Consider the following 15,157-nt stretch of genomic DNA (forward strand, 5'->3'; position numbering starts at 1 on the left):
CGCATTCGAATAACCGGGCGTCCCCGGTGACACTTCGCCAACCTATAATGTTCCTGCATGTTACGTTGAGTTTGATGTGGCGGTCACGTAAATTTAGCAATGCAGTGAGCTTGTACATTGCAACAAGCGACCGATGCATTGCAACAAGCGACGCACCCGCGTGGGTGCCGTATCTTGAAAGCGATCTACGACGTGCACAAAGTGCACGCCCGCGCTGACTTTATCGTCAAAATTATCTGCGATGTTGACAAAGTGCGCCTAGTGCCAGTAGCTTCGTATGCGCTGTGCCTTCGACATTTAGTTCGTGTTGAAGCGAGAGACAGCACAAAGGTCAATTCGCTCGCTGCTGCTGCTGCTGCGCTTCCATTGATTCAACTTTTGGGCGAAACTGCGGCTTTTTTTTTTCTCTTTTTTTTTCGCGGTCCCTTGAAAAACGTATCAACGGGACGTTTTCCTCTTGCCCAAATCGTCAACGATCGCCTTCTGAAAGGCATATAAGTGCGCGTACGTGATCTTGGGAATTTTCGCAGGCCACTGAACGCCTGAGCACTTCGAGTGCAGGGAGCGTTTTGATCGTCGGGGCTGCGCCTCAGTCGTCGTTGCAGCAGCGGTCCTCGTCTACTTTTTTGCTAAGCATCAGCTAGGCTGTGATGTGGTCCGGTCCGCTCGACGTGGGGACCAATGAGATTGCGCAGCAGCATGACGTAGTCGGATGCTTGGCGACTATGGATCCCACCGAGATCCTGCTGTGCCAGCTTGTCTGTGCCGGTCGCCCCGCTGGCTCGGCCGCCGCCGCTGTTGCTCACGTGTTCGTATGATCCCCAGCGGCCCGGCAACATGTTTGGAACAGCCGATTTTTTTCGTATTTTTAGCAATGTATTTCGGTCGGGGAATGTTACGAATTCGTATCACACCGAAATTCGTACCAGCCGGGTTCGTATAACCGGGGTTTTACTATATCTGTCTACTAATTTGCTATCGCAATCGATGCTTCGCCTTCCAGATGAAACTGCGACTTCTTTTGAGGAATCATGAATTAGGTTCATGTATGAAGAGCCTAACAATGCACATCTTGAACTGCTTGCTGTTTGCTACGATGCTTCAAAAATTTTAGTTGTTTTTGTACCTTGGTGCACAGTGTTTAGTAGACAGGCAACTAGGGGAAAAAGTTAACTGTGAATGGCATTTGTAATGGTCAAAATTTCAGAAGAGGAGCTGGCTGAGTTTTGGATTACTTGTGATTGTGCTGTTTGTGTACAGGGAATCCTTTTGTTTGTCCAGGAGGGAAACAGCATCATGGAGAAACTTGCTGACTTACTGTCACCACCTACGGTCATCGCACTGGGTAGGTTCCCATGAAGGTGATAATATCCATTGATCCTTGTGTAAGAATGTTAAATAACGAACAAGATTTGGTTACACTGCGCAATTTATGTGCGAGCCTAACTGCAGGTGGAAAGTGCAGCCCCAGGAGAAATTCCAATAGAAATTTTTGTTGGTACTATATAAGAAATATAGGTCCATTAGCAAAACGTACAGGTGCCATTACTACGGAATTGCCATAGAGAGTGCTACCAGTCTTGTAGCTTCTTCTACAGGGCAATACAATATTCTATAAGACAAATAAAATGCTTTATAACTGCTGGGGTTGCTCAGTGGCTTTGGTGTTGGGCTGCTAAGCACGTGGCCACAGGATTAAATCCTGGTTGCGGCGGCCACATTTTAATGGGAGTGAAATCCAAAAACGCCCATGTACTGTACATTGGGTGCATGTTAAGCCCGGCCCACATTCAGCGTTTTCACAAGCGTCTCCTGCCGTTTCGTCTCTCGGCGTCTTTGCATCAACGGCGCCGGAGAGGTCACCCAGCCACATGAGACGCACGCAAACAGCGCCAGTCCAGCGTCGCACAATGTGACCACAGAGATTTAACCAGAAGCAGTGTGCAATGTCATTCAAGTGAACTATGAGAAATGTTCCCGATTAAGGTTTTTAAGCCCTGTTTATAGTTCTGTGGCACACACACGCACACACACACACAAAAATTCACGGCAGCGCACTCGATTGTACGAGCAGCTGCTTTCTCAGACGGTGCCACCTCACCGACGAGACACTGGCGCCACATGGTGGCACGCACGCGAATTGGTTGCTGCGGAACTCTATGGCGGAAGTCGCTTGCAAAAGTTGCCAGCAGCGCGGCCACGGCCATGTGCTGATTGGTCGGCACTCATCAAGCCGCTTCCGGTGGCGACGCCGGCGCCAAGATCTCTGGTGTGCCTTGAGCACGACCTTTTGGCTTGGCGCCTCCCTCAGCGTCGACGCTGAGCGACGCCAGGTGACGAAACGCCAGAAAACGCCGGGAAAACGCTGAATGTGGTCGGGACTTTAAGGAAACCCAGGTGGTCGAAATTACTCCGGAGTCCCCCACTAAGGCGTGCCTCATAATCAGATTGTGGTTCTGGCATGTAAAACTCCAGAATATAATAATGCTTTATGGGTCCCATTTGAAGCTATAGAACTAGTGCTGATGATACATACTTGTGCTGGACAAATAAATTGCTTTATAGGTATAGATGAAATTGAAGTAGTGATTATGATATTGCTACATGTGTGTGGTATTTGATTGTTTGAACGAGGCGCGTGGGCACCATCACTCGAGAAAAGAAGAGGAAGAACGAGCTGGGCTCGCGCTGTGAATCTAAACGGTCGGCGCTGCAACCGCTGTTGTAAATATAACATGTAAATCAGGGGTTCTCAAGCATGTTCGTTTCAGGGAACCCTGCTAAGCTCCATGATGCGCCAAGGAACCCCCCCCCCCCCCCCAGTTAACCGAATTAAAATGTCCTAATTAACCAAATGTTGAATTATCGAGGGTATCAAGAAAACAATAACCAAATGCTTAACTACGTCAACACGCTTTTATTTACTCAATGAATCAGCAAATTCTGTTTATATTTATATAGCACAAGACCAGTGCGGAAGCTGAAATTCTTGTCATCTCATGACTGATTAGCGCTAGCAGCGGCGAAGGCCTCGCGCGCGTACATCCCGATTATTTTTTCGCCAGTCAGCTGCTCGCCAACAAATTGTCCGTCCATCGCGTTGTAGCCGGGGCTCTTAATCTTCGACAGCTTTGCACTGAGTCAAAGTAAAACTACTGTTTGCCGCAACCGCTGCGGACGAAACCGCGGCCGCTACCGACGCGATCATAGACGGCGACCTTGCGGTTCAGCAGGCAGGCGGCCGACGCACGCACCAAGTCAAAACGAAACTATCGTTCGCTGCAAGAAGTGCGGACGAAACCGCGGCCGCTATCGACACGATCATGGACGGCGACCTTGCGGTTCAGAAGGCGGGCGGCCGACGCATGCACCAAGTCAACACGAAACTACCGTTCGCTGCAAGAAGTGTGGACGAAACCGCGGCCGCTATCGACGCGACCATGGACGGCAACCTTGCGGTTCAGAATGCAGGCGGCCGACGCACGCACCAAGTCAAAACGAAACTACCGTTCGCTGCAAGAAGTGCGGACGAAACCGCGGTCGCTATCGACACTACCATGGTTGGAGACTACGCATTTGTGAAGGCACGCAGCCGACGCGCGCACCAAGTGAAAACGAAACCACGGTTTCCCTGTACCGCTGCGGACGACACTGCGGTGGTTATCGACGCGATCATGGATGGCAACTACGCACTTATGAAGGCACGCGACATGCCGCCAACGCGGTGTTACGCGCGGCGATAAAAGCAAGAATAAAGTCTTTTAAGGGCGCGATTAGGCACGAAGCGCTCCGGCGTTGCTGTCAATCATGTGCCGCGCACGCTTTCCACTGAGGACCATGGCGATGCGGACTGCGTCGCTTCGTTTCGGTTGGACGCTAGCGCAGTTCTTGCTTGCTCTTCTGTGGCGCGTATTTGCGATGCTTCGCGCATATTTTTTCTTCACTTTTTTTTATTCCTCCAACATATATGTCAATGTGCACGCAATCGGCACCTACGCTATCTACAAACGGGAGAAATGCGCATGTTGGTAAATTACGGCCTCCGAGATTTAAGTTCGAAAGCTTAGGCGTAATGCCCGTTTTCAAAGGTTGGGTGGCTACAAGCGGCTTGCGAACTTATTGCGCAGTTCGCGCATTGCCGTTACGCAGTGTGATGTGCTTTTTGACTTTCGGGCATGAGTAACGGAGGTTCTGTGGATCGAGCGCACCTCATTTTCAGCTGTTTTAACCACTTGGTTAGCGCGGGACCACGGAAATTTTGTCAGTGGCTCGCGGAACCCCGAGCAGGGGCCTGCGGAACCCACTTTGAGAACCCATGCTGTAAATAGTTGCTCGTCTTACTGACTCGTCTTTCGCGTAACATTGTCGGGAGGAGGTGGAACGTTCCCCATCCTCGCCACGGAGCTCCGAAGCGGCCGCACCGTCGTCTTCTCAGCCATGGCTTCTGATGGAAACACCCCGTCGCCACCTACACCTGCGGCGCCAACCACAACGTACGTTACGGTTCCTAGTCTCCATGATCCTGGGAAATTCTTCTCCCAAAATGGCGTTGACGTCGACAACTGGCTCAGCATGTATGAGCGTGTTAGCCGAAGCCACCATTGGGATCCTACCATCATGCTTGCCAATGTGATTTTTTATCTGGACGGGGCACCACGTGTCTGGTTTCGCACCCATGAGGTTGAGCTATCCAGCTGGGACATTTTCAAAGAGAAGCTTCGCGACCTATTTGGCAACCCGTCAGGTCGCCAACAGGCTGCGCGAAAAGGGCTTGCTACCCGTGTCCAGTCGTCAACAGAATCATATGTCTCCTACATACAGGAAGCGCTCGCGCTTTGCCGGAAGGTCGGCGAGCACATGACCGAAGTTGACAAGGTGGGCCATATCCTGAAAGGCATCGTGGACGACGCCTTCAATTTGCTCGTCTGTAACGACGTTTCTACTGTCGACGCCGTCGTCAAAGAATGCCACCGCTTCGAGGTAGCCAAAAGCCGCCGCGTCGTCCCACAGTTTTCCCGGCTCCCAAACACACCTGCCACGTCATCTTGCTCCACTCTTACCACCACGCGACCATTTCAAGAGAACGTCACGCGTATGGTTCGCCGAGAGATTGAAGCGGCGAGTCCGGCCCCCCTTCATCCACAACCCCTCGACGGTACCTTTGACCAAGCGGCCCCCACTATTTCCGTTATGGAACCAGTTGTTCGGCAAGAAATTGCAAACCTTGGTATCCCTACCGCCTGCTCTGTCTCCCGACCTGATTTATGCACCCATTCCCATGTCCACAACCTTTAATGACCAGTATTTTGCTCCCAGACCACGCAATCCTGCTGAATGGTGAACCCCAGACGACAAACCGATCTGCTTCCACTGCCACCGAGTTGGTCATGTATCCCGCCACTCCCGCACCACCTGGATGCCACCGTACTGGAGCTCATTCCCTGCTCCTCGCCCATACGCCGACGCTCGCCGTTACTCACCTCGCCGTCTGTACCCTACTTCTGATACCCCTGACAGCCGCTCCTCCGGGCGAACGCCGATGCCTTAACGCCGTCGCTCCCTGTCACCCTAACCTCGCCGCTTTTCCTCGCCAAACCGCCGGAAGGAAAACTAGGCCATGCAGCTCTTGGAGGTAGTGCTGAATCACGTTCGTCCTGTCCAAATCCTGCGTTGACACTCCTCACGAACACAAACCTAATTAAAAGCAGACGTAGATGGTGTCCCGTTGACTGCATTAATTGATACTGGAGCCATAATGATACTATCCATAATGAGCGCTAACCTATGTCGTCGTCTCAAAAAAGTTCTTACGCCTGCCGTCAATCGAACCGTATGCATCACCAATGGCGCCACTGTTGCCGTCAGGGGTATGTGCACTGCTCGCATTGAAATTGCTGGCCGCCAAGTTCCAGTCTTATTCGCTGTGCTGACCAGTTGCCGTCATGACCTAATCTTCAGGCTCGACTTTCTGACGACGCATTCTGCCCTCATCGACTGTTCCACCGTTACGCTGTGCCTCGAGCTTCCTCTTCTTTCCGACGTTCGCCCTGACCAACCAAACACCTTCTGCACTACAGCGTTTGTTCGGTTACCTCCAAAAGCCCTAACCTTCGTCGAATTGGCCTCAACGGCAACCGTGCCTGATGACGACTATGTTGTCGCACCTATTCGTGATGTCCTCCTGGCGCGCGACATCTCTGTGCCACACTCCGTCGTTACCCTTGCCGCTAATCGGATGTGTCTCCCCGTTATCAATTTTGGCTTGACGAAGCAAGTGTTACCTGAAGGCATAGCGGTGGCCACGCTCCGGTCAGTGACAGATGACCACGTCACTGCTTTTGCAGCCGACGCGTCTCCAGATCCTCCTGATTACCCGCAGGATGCCTTGAACCTCGACGGCCCATTACGTCCCATGGTCGCTCCGGACCTCGCCCCTGACCAAGCAGCCGCCCTATATTGCCTTTTGCTTTCTTACCGCGACATATTTGACACTGTCAATCGACCACTTGGTCAGACGTCCCTTGTTAAGCATTGGATAGACACTGGTGATGCTGTTCCCATTCACCGCTGACCGTATCACGTGTCCACGGCAGAGCGGCAAGTTATTCAGCAGAAAGTAAACAAGATGCTCGCCAAAGGCATTGTTGAGCCCTCGTCGAGTTCTTGGGCGTCGCCGGTCGTGCTTGTCAAAAAGAAAGGTGGCACATGGCGTTTCTGCGTTGATTACCGCCGCTTAAACCGAATCACTAAAAAGGACGTTTACCCTTTACCACGAATCGACGACGCTCTTGATTGTCTTCACGGTGCCAAATACTTTTCGTCCATTGACCTTCGATCTGGTTATTGGCAGATTTCCATAGATGAGCAAGACCAAGAAAAGACCGCTTTTGTCACTCCAGATGGCCTCTACCAACTTAAGGTTATGCTGTTCGGTTTATGCAATGCCCCCGCCACGTTTGAACGGATGATGGACTCTCTGCTTCAAGGTTTCAAATGGTCACTTGCCTTTGTTACCTTGACGACGTCCTTGTGTTTTCTCCTACATTTGAGACGCACCTTGAGCGCGTCGCAGCTATCCTTGACGTCTTCCGCAAGGCTGGGCTCCAATTAAACTCATCAAAGTGCTACTTCGGGCGCCGACAGATTACAGTGCTAAGCCATCTCGTCGATGCTTCCGGAGTACAACCCGATCCGGAGAAGGTTCGAGCAGTAACGGCTTTTCCTGTACCTCAGTCTGTCAAAGACGTCCGGAGTTTTGTGGGGCTCTGTTCTTATTTCAGATGGTTCGTGAAAGATTTCGCAGCAATTGCTCGACCACTCACTGAACTTCTGAAGAAAGACGTGCCTTTTACGTGGGGTTCCCCTCAGGCTGCCGCATTTTCACGCCTTATCACGATTCTGACCAATGCACCGAATCTTGGCCCACTTTGACCCGTCCGCACCTACAGAAGTCCGAACCAATGCCAGTGGTTATGGGATCGGCGTCGTCTTAGCGCAACACCAACACGGACACGACCGCGTTACAGCCTACGCTAGCCGGCTCCTCACAACTGCAGAGCGCAACTATTCGATTACCGAGCGCGAATGTCTTGCTCTTGTCTGGGCTGTTTCAAAGTTCCACCCATATTTATATGGCAAGCCCTTCTCAGTAATCACAGACCATCATGCGCTGTGTTGGCTTTTGCCGCTCAAGGATCCTAGTGGCCGGCTCGGTCGTTGGGCCCTCTGACTACAAGAATATCCCTACACAGTGAATCAAATATTTTGTTCCATTGTCATGACAGTAAATAATATAACTGTCAAAAACGCCTTTGAAGCGTTAACTCTTTATTGGGTAATCTTGTGCCTAGCAAAGCAAACAACACACAAAGCACAACAATAATGGCGAACACAGTCGTCAACCATCGAAATCTGATTCACAGGTCAAATGCGCCGGCTATTTATATATAACTTGTCGTACATTCCAGTGTAATTGCTGGTGCTTCTGCAAGTTCAACAATGTACACCACCATATGCTTTGTCCACACAATCTGATTGGACAGATTCTTTCGCTATAGAATTGACGACAACATTCGAGAAAGATCCGGTACACGAAGGAGTGTCTTGCATCGAGTGATAACCTTGTAACAGCAGTTAGCTGATGAAAAACAGTCATTGGAAAAATATAAACAATGTACACGTGACAGTATTCATAGAGTAAAACGTCAAACCACTTAGAAAAGACTAGCATAAGCCTTTGGCAGAACAGTTGTGGTCATATGGTTTCATAGAGCTATACATCTGAACTAAATAAATATAGCCTACTTAGATATAGGGAGTCTGAAAGTGTTTGAAGTTTGTCCGTGTACACTGTGGTCCATTTTTAAAAGGAACATCTTGAACATAAAGCACTTATAAATTTTTCCCTCTGGCAAATGTACAATTCCTTGGCTTTGCAGCAGGTGGTTTGTGTTTCGAGGTGTTGGCACCTATCTATACACCAATGCAGTGCACTGGCATAGCTTCAGCAGACACTTGCTGCTAAAGCGCTTGCAAAGTGAAAGTCATACATTACACTGTTCTGTTTAACAGTGGGCTGCACTGTATGTATTTAAAGTTCCACAAAATGCATTACCTTGCCATAGAGAAAGGAAGTTCCGTACATGACAAAGAAAATAAAGCCAACTTATTTATCTAAACCACACATTTTGTTCTCAATTGTAACAAAATGTAATATTATCATTTAAAGACAATATTAAATGTGCAATTTTTAATATTCTCACTTTAACACATTATTTTATGACCACACCGAGCCCAACTAACGGCCCTACAACCCCACTAGCTTCTTGTCTGTTCCTCCATAGTGTGTGAACACAAATATATATATGAGGAAGAAGCAGGCAAGGGCGAAAATAAAATGGTGGTCGTCACTGTTGGAGAATGCTGCTGTCACAGTGAATGAGGTTGGAGCCAAAGGAATCGCTGAAGGTTGCTGTCTTCTTTCCAGAGGGCAACAATGTGGGTTCCTAAATGTCCATGGATGTTTTCAAAGAGAGTATAATTGTGTGCTATCCTCATTCTGTTACAGTCGACTTCCATTAACTCGACCCTGACGGGATTGAAAAACCTGATCGAATTATCCGGTGGGTCGAATTAAACGTGATGCAGAAAGAATGGCAGAACAAACCGCCAATTTATTTGGCAGTATTTGCCAAATTTAAACACGCCCCCAAATTAAACACGCGCCCACTATTTGTGTGTCTAAGGTAGAAAACTAATGTAGAAATGACATTAAAGCTCCTAAACAAAGTAGGAATCTAGCGCGCACCCGAATTGTGGGAAGAAAAATGGGCAAGGGTCTAATGTGTGTTGCATAAAAGTGGCCGGGTTCTCCAAGTCAGCCTTGCTGCACTGTTTTGTAAAGTTAGCTTCGCCGCATTACAGTTATGTTATGCGGCAAAGCATGCAAACGCCACAGTTTTTGGTTTGTTTATGATTGCGCCACGCAGGCAATTTTCGACTCAATTTTTTTGCAAAAAAAAGAAAAGGTGCATGCTAGAATGGTTAAATACCGTTATCAGACATTGTGAGCTACAGCTATTGCTTCAAAGTCTTCCTAGGGGAGGTCGAAAATAGGAGTTTACAGCGGGAGGTGACGGTGTTCTAACGCATTCGCTGTCTCATAAGCTCCGTTGAGACAGGTGCTGCCACTAAAGGGGTCATATTAGGGTTACCATAGGGGTCAGATGCGCGCGTGATGACTCGTCAAGCTCAATTTATCCAGCGAAGGTCAATTTTAGGATTCAAATAACGAAAGCTCGGGCTCATAGAAATGCACCGGCACCGGTCTGGATCGAATTAACCGAAAAATCGAATGAACCGGAGTTGAATTAACGGAAGTCTATTGTATTGCAGAAAGAATCCTCACGAAAGAGTGCTACATAGCATCTGAGTAGAATCTTCTCTGTACAGATGCAGTTGATTTCGTTATGCCTGCTATTTCTGGCCTGTTATGTACTTCACTCTTTTGTTACCATGCCTATAGAAATCAATGAATGTGATCGCCAGTTTTCCTACGTGTTGGTAAATATTCCCATTAGAATTCTCCTGCTAGCAACATCATGTACCATCTAAAATAACAACTGAACTTTACATTTTGTCAAATTTTATCAGATTTTGTCAACTTTGTCAACTTTTTGTCAAATGTGACAATTTTTGGCAGATTGGGTGGTCTGGAAAAGAAACTTCAGCTGGAGGTGCCATTTAAACTATCCTCCAGAGCTCGTACCACTTCTTCAATAAAAAGGCGCAAAATTTGCACTTTGGTTAACTCGGTCACATAATTTTAAATGACAGCAGCAGTGAAGACACAGAAGCTTCTTTCATGTCTGTTTTCCAATCCGTTGTATAGCCTATTTTAATGATGTTTCAAACAAAGCTAGATGCTCATGAGTGCGCGTTATTTTGATAATTGTGTTCAGCTAATATCAAGTGCAACTTTATTCTTCCCACCGTAGGTTCCTTTTATCCATCAGCGCTTCGACAGTGTATGTACAAATTATTACGAACAGTCCTTCCCGTCGGGTGGGGTTTTCACTTACACAAGAGCACGCAGTCGATTTCAGACTGACTTTCGACCGAAGCTTTACTAACTGTCTAATCTCCTACATTTCGGACACTGCCTGCATAAGTGCCATTATTACTTACCGTACAATATTGTGCAACATTCCACATTATGGTACAGCACTGTACAGAAACTGAACAACTAGACCACTTTGCTTGTACGGAGAAGCTGATTGAACGCAATAATCAAGCATGAGGAGGGCTTCTGCGTGCTCCATTACCTGACAACCATTACTTCGTGAGCCGGAGTCAACCATTAACCCTTCAATCCCCTTCATAGAATAAACATTTACTACTACTACTACTACTACTACAACCATTAACCCACTTGTGCAGGGCGTCTGCTGCGTCCAGCACTCCAGAGTGGGGGAAGAGCAACACATCATCATCGCATCATTTACTGGTGCAGTCGGCAGGGTGGCTTCGTTGGACCAAGCGAGGTGACCTGAAGAAATCAAGACAGGCACCGCCTCTGGCGAAGACTGAACTTGAAGAAAATTAGTAGCACCTTCGGTGACCACCAACAGTCAAGACCTGGGGGAGGGACCTGAGCGGCAAGGCGACGAGCCCCTTCCAGCAAGCAGCCAACTGTGAGATCTTCTGTGACTGACAGTACTGTACTACTTAGCTCACTTGTCTACAGAGCCATGAGTTCTCTTGTCCTCTTCACCTTTGCCATTGTTGTGTTTGAGAGGCAGCAAAAAAAGGGAGGGGGGCGGGGGCAAAAGAAACGGGATGGCGAGTGAGAGTGGAGATGGTCAAAGCGACGAGATAGAATTCCGTTTGTCGTGGGAACAAATGTAAAATAACCTCAAGATGGCTGAAGAGCGCCGCCAAACTCGGGAACTTAACCTGGAACTGGCAAGGCTGCTTGCCGAGGTACCCCCGCAAGGGCAGGCCTCAGGTGGTAGTGACGACGTCAGAAGCGGGTTCCAATAGCCTTGATATGCCAAATTATTGTCTGGGGCATTTCCTAAATTTCCTGGTGATGCAGAAGTACCCATATGGTTTAAACCACTGGAGAGCACCCTAGAGACTTACAATCTGCCACAGCGGTTTTGGGGACAGGTCATTAAGCTAACCGCGGCGCAACATCACAATTATGAGATCGTGAAGGAGGTATTGCTCGAAGAGCTAAAATTGTCGCCTGCAGAATATAAACGCAGATTCCTCAGTGCATGAAAACGCAAACGGAAACTTGGAAAAGCTTCGCTACCCGACTGCGCAGCTACCTCAATTTTTATGTTAACTCCAGATATGTGCATGTCTACGAGGTTCTAGTGGAGCTTTTCGTAGTCGATCAGCTGAAAACAGGCCTGTCGGGATAGGCGTTAAAATATGTTACCCTGTGTGAGGGGACAACTTGGTCCAGGTCATCGGAATTGGCCAGGTTGTTGCAAACTTTGGATGACGCTGCGGACAATGCAGGAGCACCTGATGTGCAACAAAGCGGCGCCAATCAGTAGGTGCCACCATGATCGTTCAGTGGCTGTGGCCACACAATGGTGGAATCTGCGGACACTCTGAGTACCCGACTGAAACAGCTGTATCCGCAACGGACGGAAAGCGCGCCACGAGCGTGCTTTGAATGCAGCTCCATGGGACACATTTGCATCAACTGCTCTCGTTTGTGTGATAAACGGCCCTAAAACACAGCCAGTACAAAGTGCGATGAAAGACTGACAGCCAGGGTAGCTACAGGGCACGGCAACTAGAGCGAGGAGAGCTTATTGAACATCACTTTGTGTTGCAAAGGGCAAAGAAATAGCAGCAATCGTTGACAGCGGGGCCAAAATCACCGTCGTTACAGAAAGTGGCGTTCCGGATGAATTAGTGCAGTCGCATGGAAAAATCAAGTTAATAGTGTTTGGCGAGAAAGTTGAAGCAAAATTGGAAGTGCTCCCTTTGGCTGTCAGGCATGGTCGCCCATTGCTGTGGGTGTGAGGGGACAGACACCAGTGTTGTGTGCCCTCACAAATAAATTGCACTCATGCCCAGACTGTCTTATTTCTGCGCATGTTTAGAACATTTTGCATCAACAAAACAAGTATGCTGAAGGTCCTAGCGTCATGAATAAGGCACCTGTGATAGCACCAAAGCTGGTGAAAGCAGTAGAAGCTGAAGAGCAGGCCGCAATCCTTGAATTACTTGAGATCGCAGAAAGCTGACAGGAGATGGCAGCGACATTTGAAGGAGTTGGCTTCAACGCCAGCGACACCGCCAACCTTGCAAACAGTGATTCCAAGTCGTTGAAAAAAGAGCAGGAAAACAATGACTCTCAAGTGGGCGTGGCAGGACGCACTTGCCTACCTTCTAAAGCAGTGTTAGAATTAAAGACGAAAAATCTCAAACATCCTAAATGGCATTAGGTAGACGAGAGAACCACATGCAAAGTGACTTTTCTGTGAGTTTGACCAAAATGACAAGACTAAGGGAGAAATAACTCTTTGCATCTATGTAAGTGTGTGGCATTGTCTGTGATTATTCTACTGGTTGTAGTTATTTTGGTTCTATGCGTGGCATGTGCTTTGTGTACTTCTTGGATGTGCACGAATGAAGTGTGGCACGACCTATATCGCGAAGCTACTGTTCTTTTTCTGACAGGATGTTCGATATGTCGTTGAATTTTTCTTTGGTATTGGTGTCTGTGTCGACAACACTGTGAACGAGTGGTTATCGCGTCTTGGGTGGGTGGTGTAAGCCCATCGCTTCAAATGGTAGTAAAACAAACTGAAAAACTCGGCACGGGCCATCCGAGCCGGGGGCTTTCATCTTGGCGAGCTCGTTGCGCACCGAGCCACTTGAGTAATGGCCGTCAACGGCACACACGAAGCATCTTCCACGCAAGTAGAATAAACACGCAGCTGGCACTGCTAGGTACCGCAGAGCTCGGGGAGTGGAGGAAACCACCGGCGCCACTTAGCAATCGCACTTGACAGTGATGAGGGGCCTCAAACCTCCTTCTGCGGTGCACTTTCCTGGCACCACCGCAGGCATTCTTCTCGCGCACGGCAAGCGGGTGGGTAGGAACAAATTCAGAACTTGAGGTTCCGCCGATTAGTTAAATGGGTAGCCTCTCCTAACGGGTGACAAACGAACCTGTTCCACGTGTGACTTCCCTACCGGTGCTCTGGCATGTAGCATTAGAATGTGCATGGTTCGGGTTCGACACAGGCTGTTTGAATCGAGTGATGCAGGCAGATGCGCTACCACCGTTGCATTTTATGGATGCACCATGTGCCCCGGGCTGGCATGTGGTTTCTTAGAGCCACTTGAAAAACGGTTGGTTTTGACTCAGATTGGAAGCGTCTCCGGGAATGTTTTCTTCAGCGTACAGTCCAGACACAGGGTCGACATTTAGATAAAGAACCCGTGCACCTCACTGACAGGTTTACTCGCAGTCTGTGTCTGCTTATGGCACTGCATGACCTTCAGCTCCATAGAATTCTGATGCGCTGCATGACTGGCACCGTAATTCTGATGTTTTCCCGCGTCTACAAATTTTCACTTGTGTTTAGCCTGCCAGCATTTTATTACACCAGCTGCACTTGCATACCGTTTCTTGGAACTCCTGACAAATTTGGGTAGCGGGACCCTTGCCGCTCCGTTGTTGTGTATTGTGTTTAGAGTGAGGGTTCTACACTGGGGTGAACTCTTTTAAAAAATTGTTCTTAGATGGTTTGTTAGTCGACTGACTGACCAATCACGCAATAAAGTTTAACAAACCTAATTATTGGTGAACTGAGTTACCAGTCACAAAGCAACCCAACAATGATTGATCAGTAAGCATTCGGGGGCGGAGCGTTGGGTCTAGAAAATGCAGCTCAAGCATTCTAACCGTCGTCGTGGACCTGACTTCGGGTGCTAAGCACCATCGGCTCTGCCGAGACAGGGTTTCCTTATGTTGTCCAAACCAATGTAACTGTTTGTAACCGATGTAACATTGCAACCATGTAACCTCGGAACCAAGCATTGTGAAGTCCTTGTAAATAAAAGTTTTCTTCATCCATACACCAGCGTCTGCATCCTTTGAGCCGGGGTCACCGATTAACCCACCTGTGCAGACCCTCTCCGACAGTGCGTCTTGGACACCAAGAGAGGGGGAAGAACAATGCATCATCACATCATTTACTAAATATATACAGAAATGTTTTCTCTTTGTCACGTTAGCTGCGCATGCTAACCGGACATTATTTGACAAAGAGACCTTTGGCAACATGTAGTACAGCTCAAGACAAGGGATTACGCAAAGTCGACTATCCAATTGCTTTTATTGACTATCATAAAAACGAGCTCATCCTGTAGAAAACAACATACTTCAAACAATTCAGCTGGCAAGCTGCTTACAAGGTACCGAAAGAAAGAAAACAGTGAGGCTTTCGCAGATTGCTGCTCACGTCAATTTTAGTCCACAGACGGGCACTTGCAATGCCATCCTCCGAGTTTTCCTCTATGTCTTCTTCGTCCGAGAATCTGCTGACCTCAGTCATCTTGATGTTTGTCTTCGCTTCCTGAAACAATGTACACCTTGGTGTCATAACCATCCTCGTCGGAA

The 15,157-nt window shown here is 48.4% G+C and overlaps 1 long non-coding RNA gene across 1 annotated transcript in view; it reads left to right on the top strand.

Annotated features, from left to right (window-relative positions):
• The window catches only part of LOC125940585 (uncharacterized), a 53,872-nt gene extending 39,128 nt beyond the window's left edge, over positions 1–14,744 (top strand). The window contains exon 9 of the long non-coding RNA XR_007463772.1: positions 10,939–14,744. This is a non-coding gene — a long non-coding RNA (uncharacterized LOC125940585). The remainder of the gene's footprint in view (positions 1–10,938) is intronic.
• The last annotated feature ends 413 nt before the right edge of the window (positions 14,745–15,157 follow it).

This window comes from Dermacentor silvarum, chromosome 10, assembly GCF_013339745.2.
Source record: "Dermacentor silvarum isolate Dsil-2018 chromosome 10, BIME_Dsil_1.4, whole genome shotgun sequence".
Lineage (NCBI taxonomy): Eukaryota > Metazoa > Arthropoda > Arachnida > Ixodida > Ixodidae > Dermacentor > Dermacentor silvarum.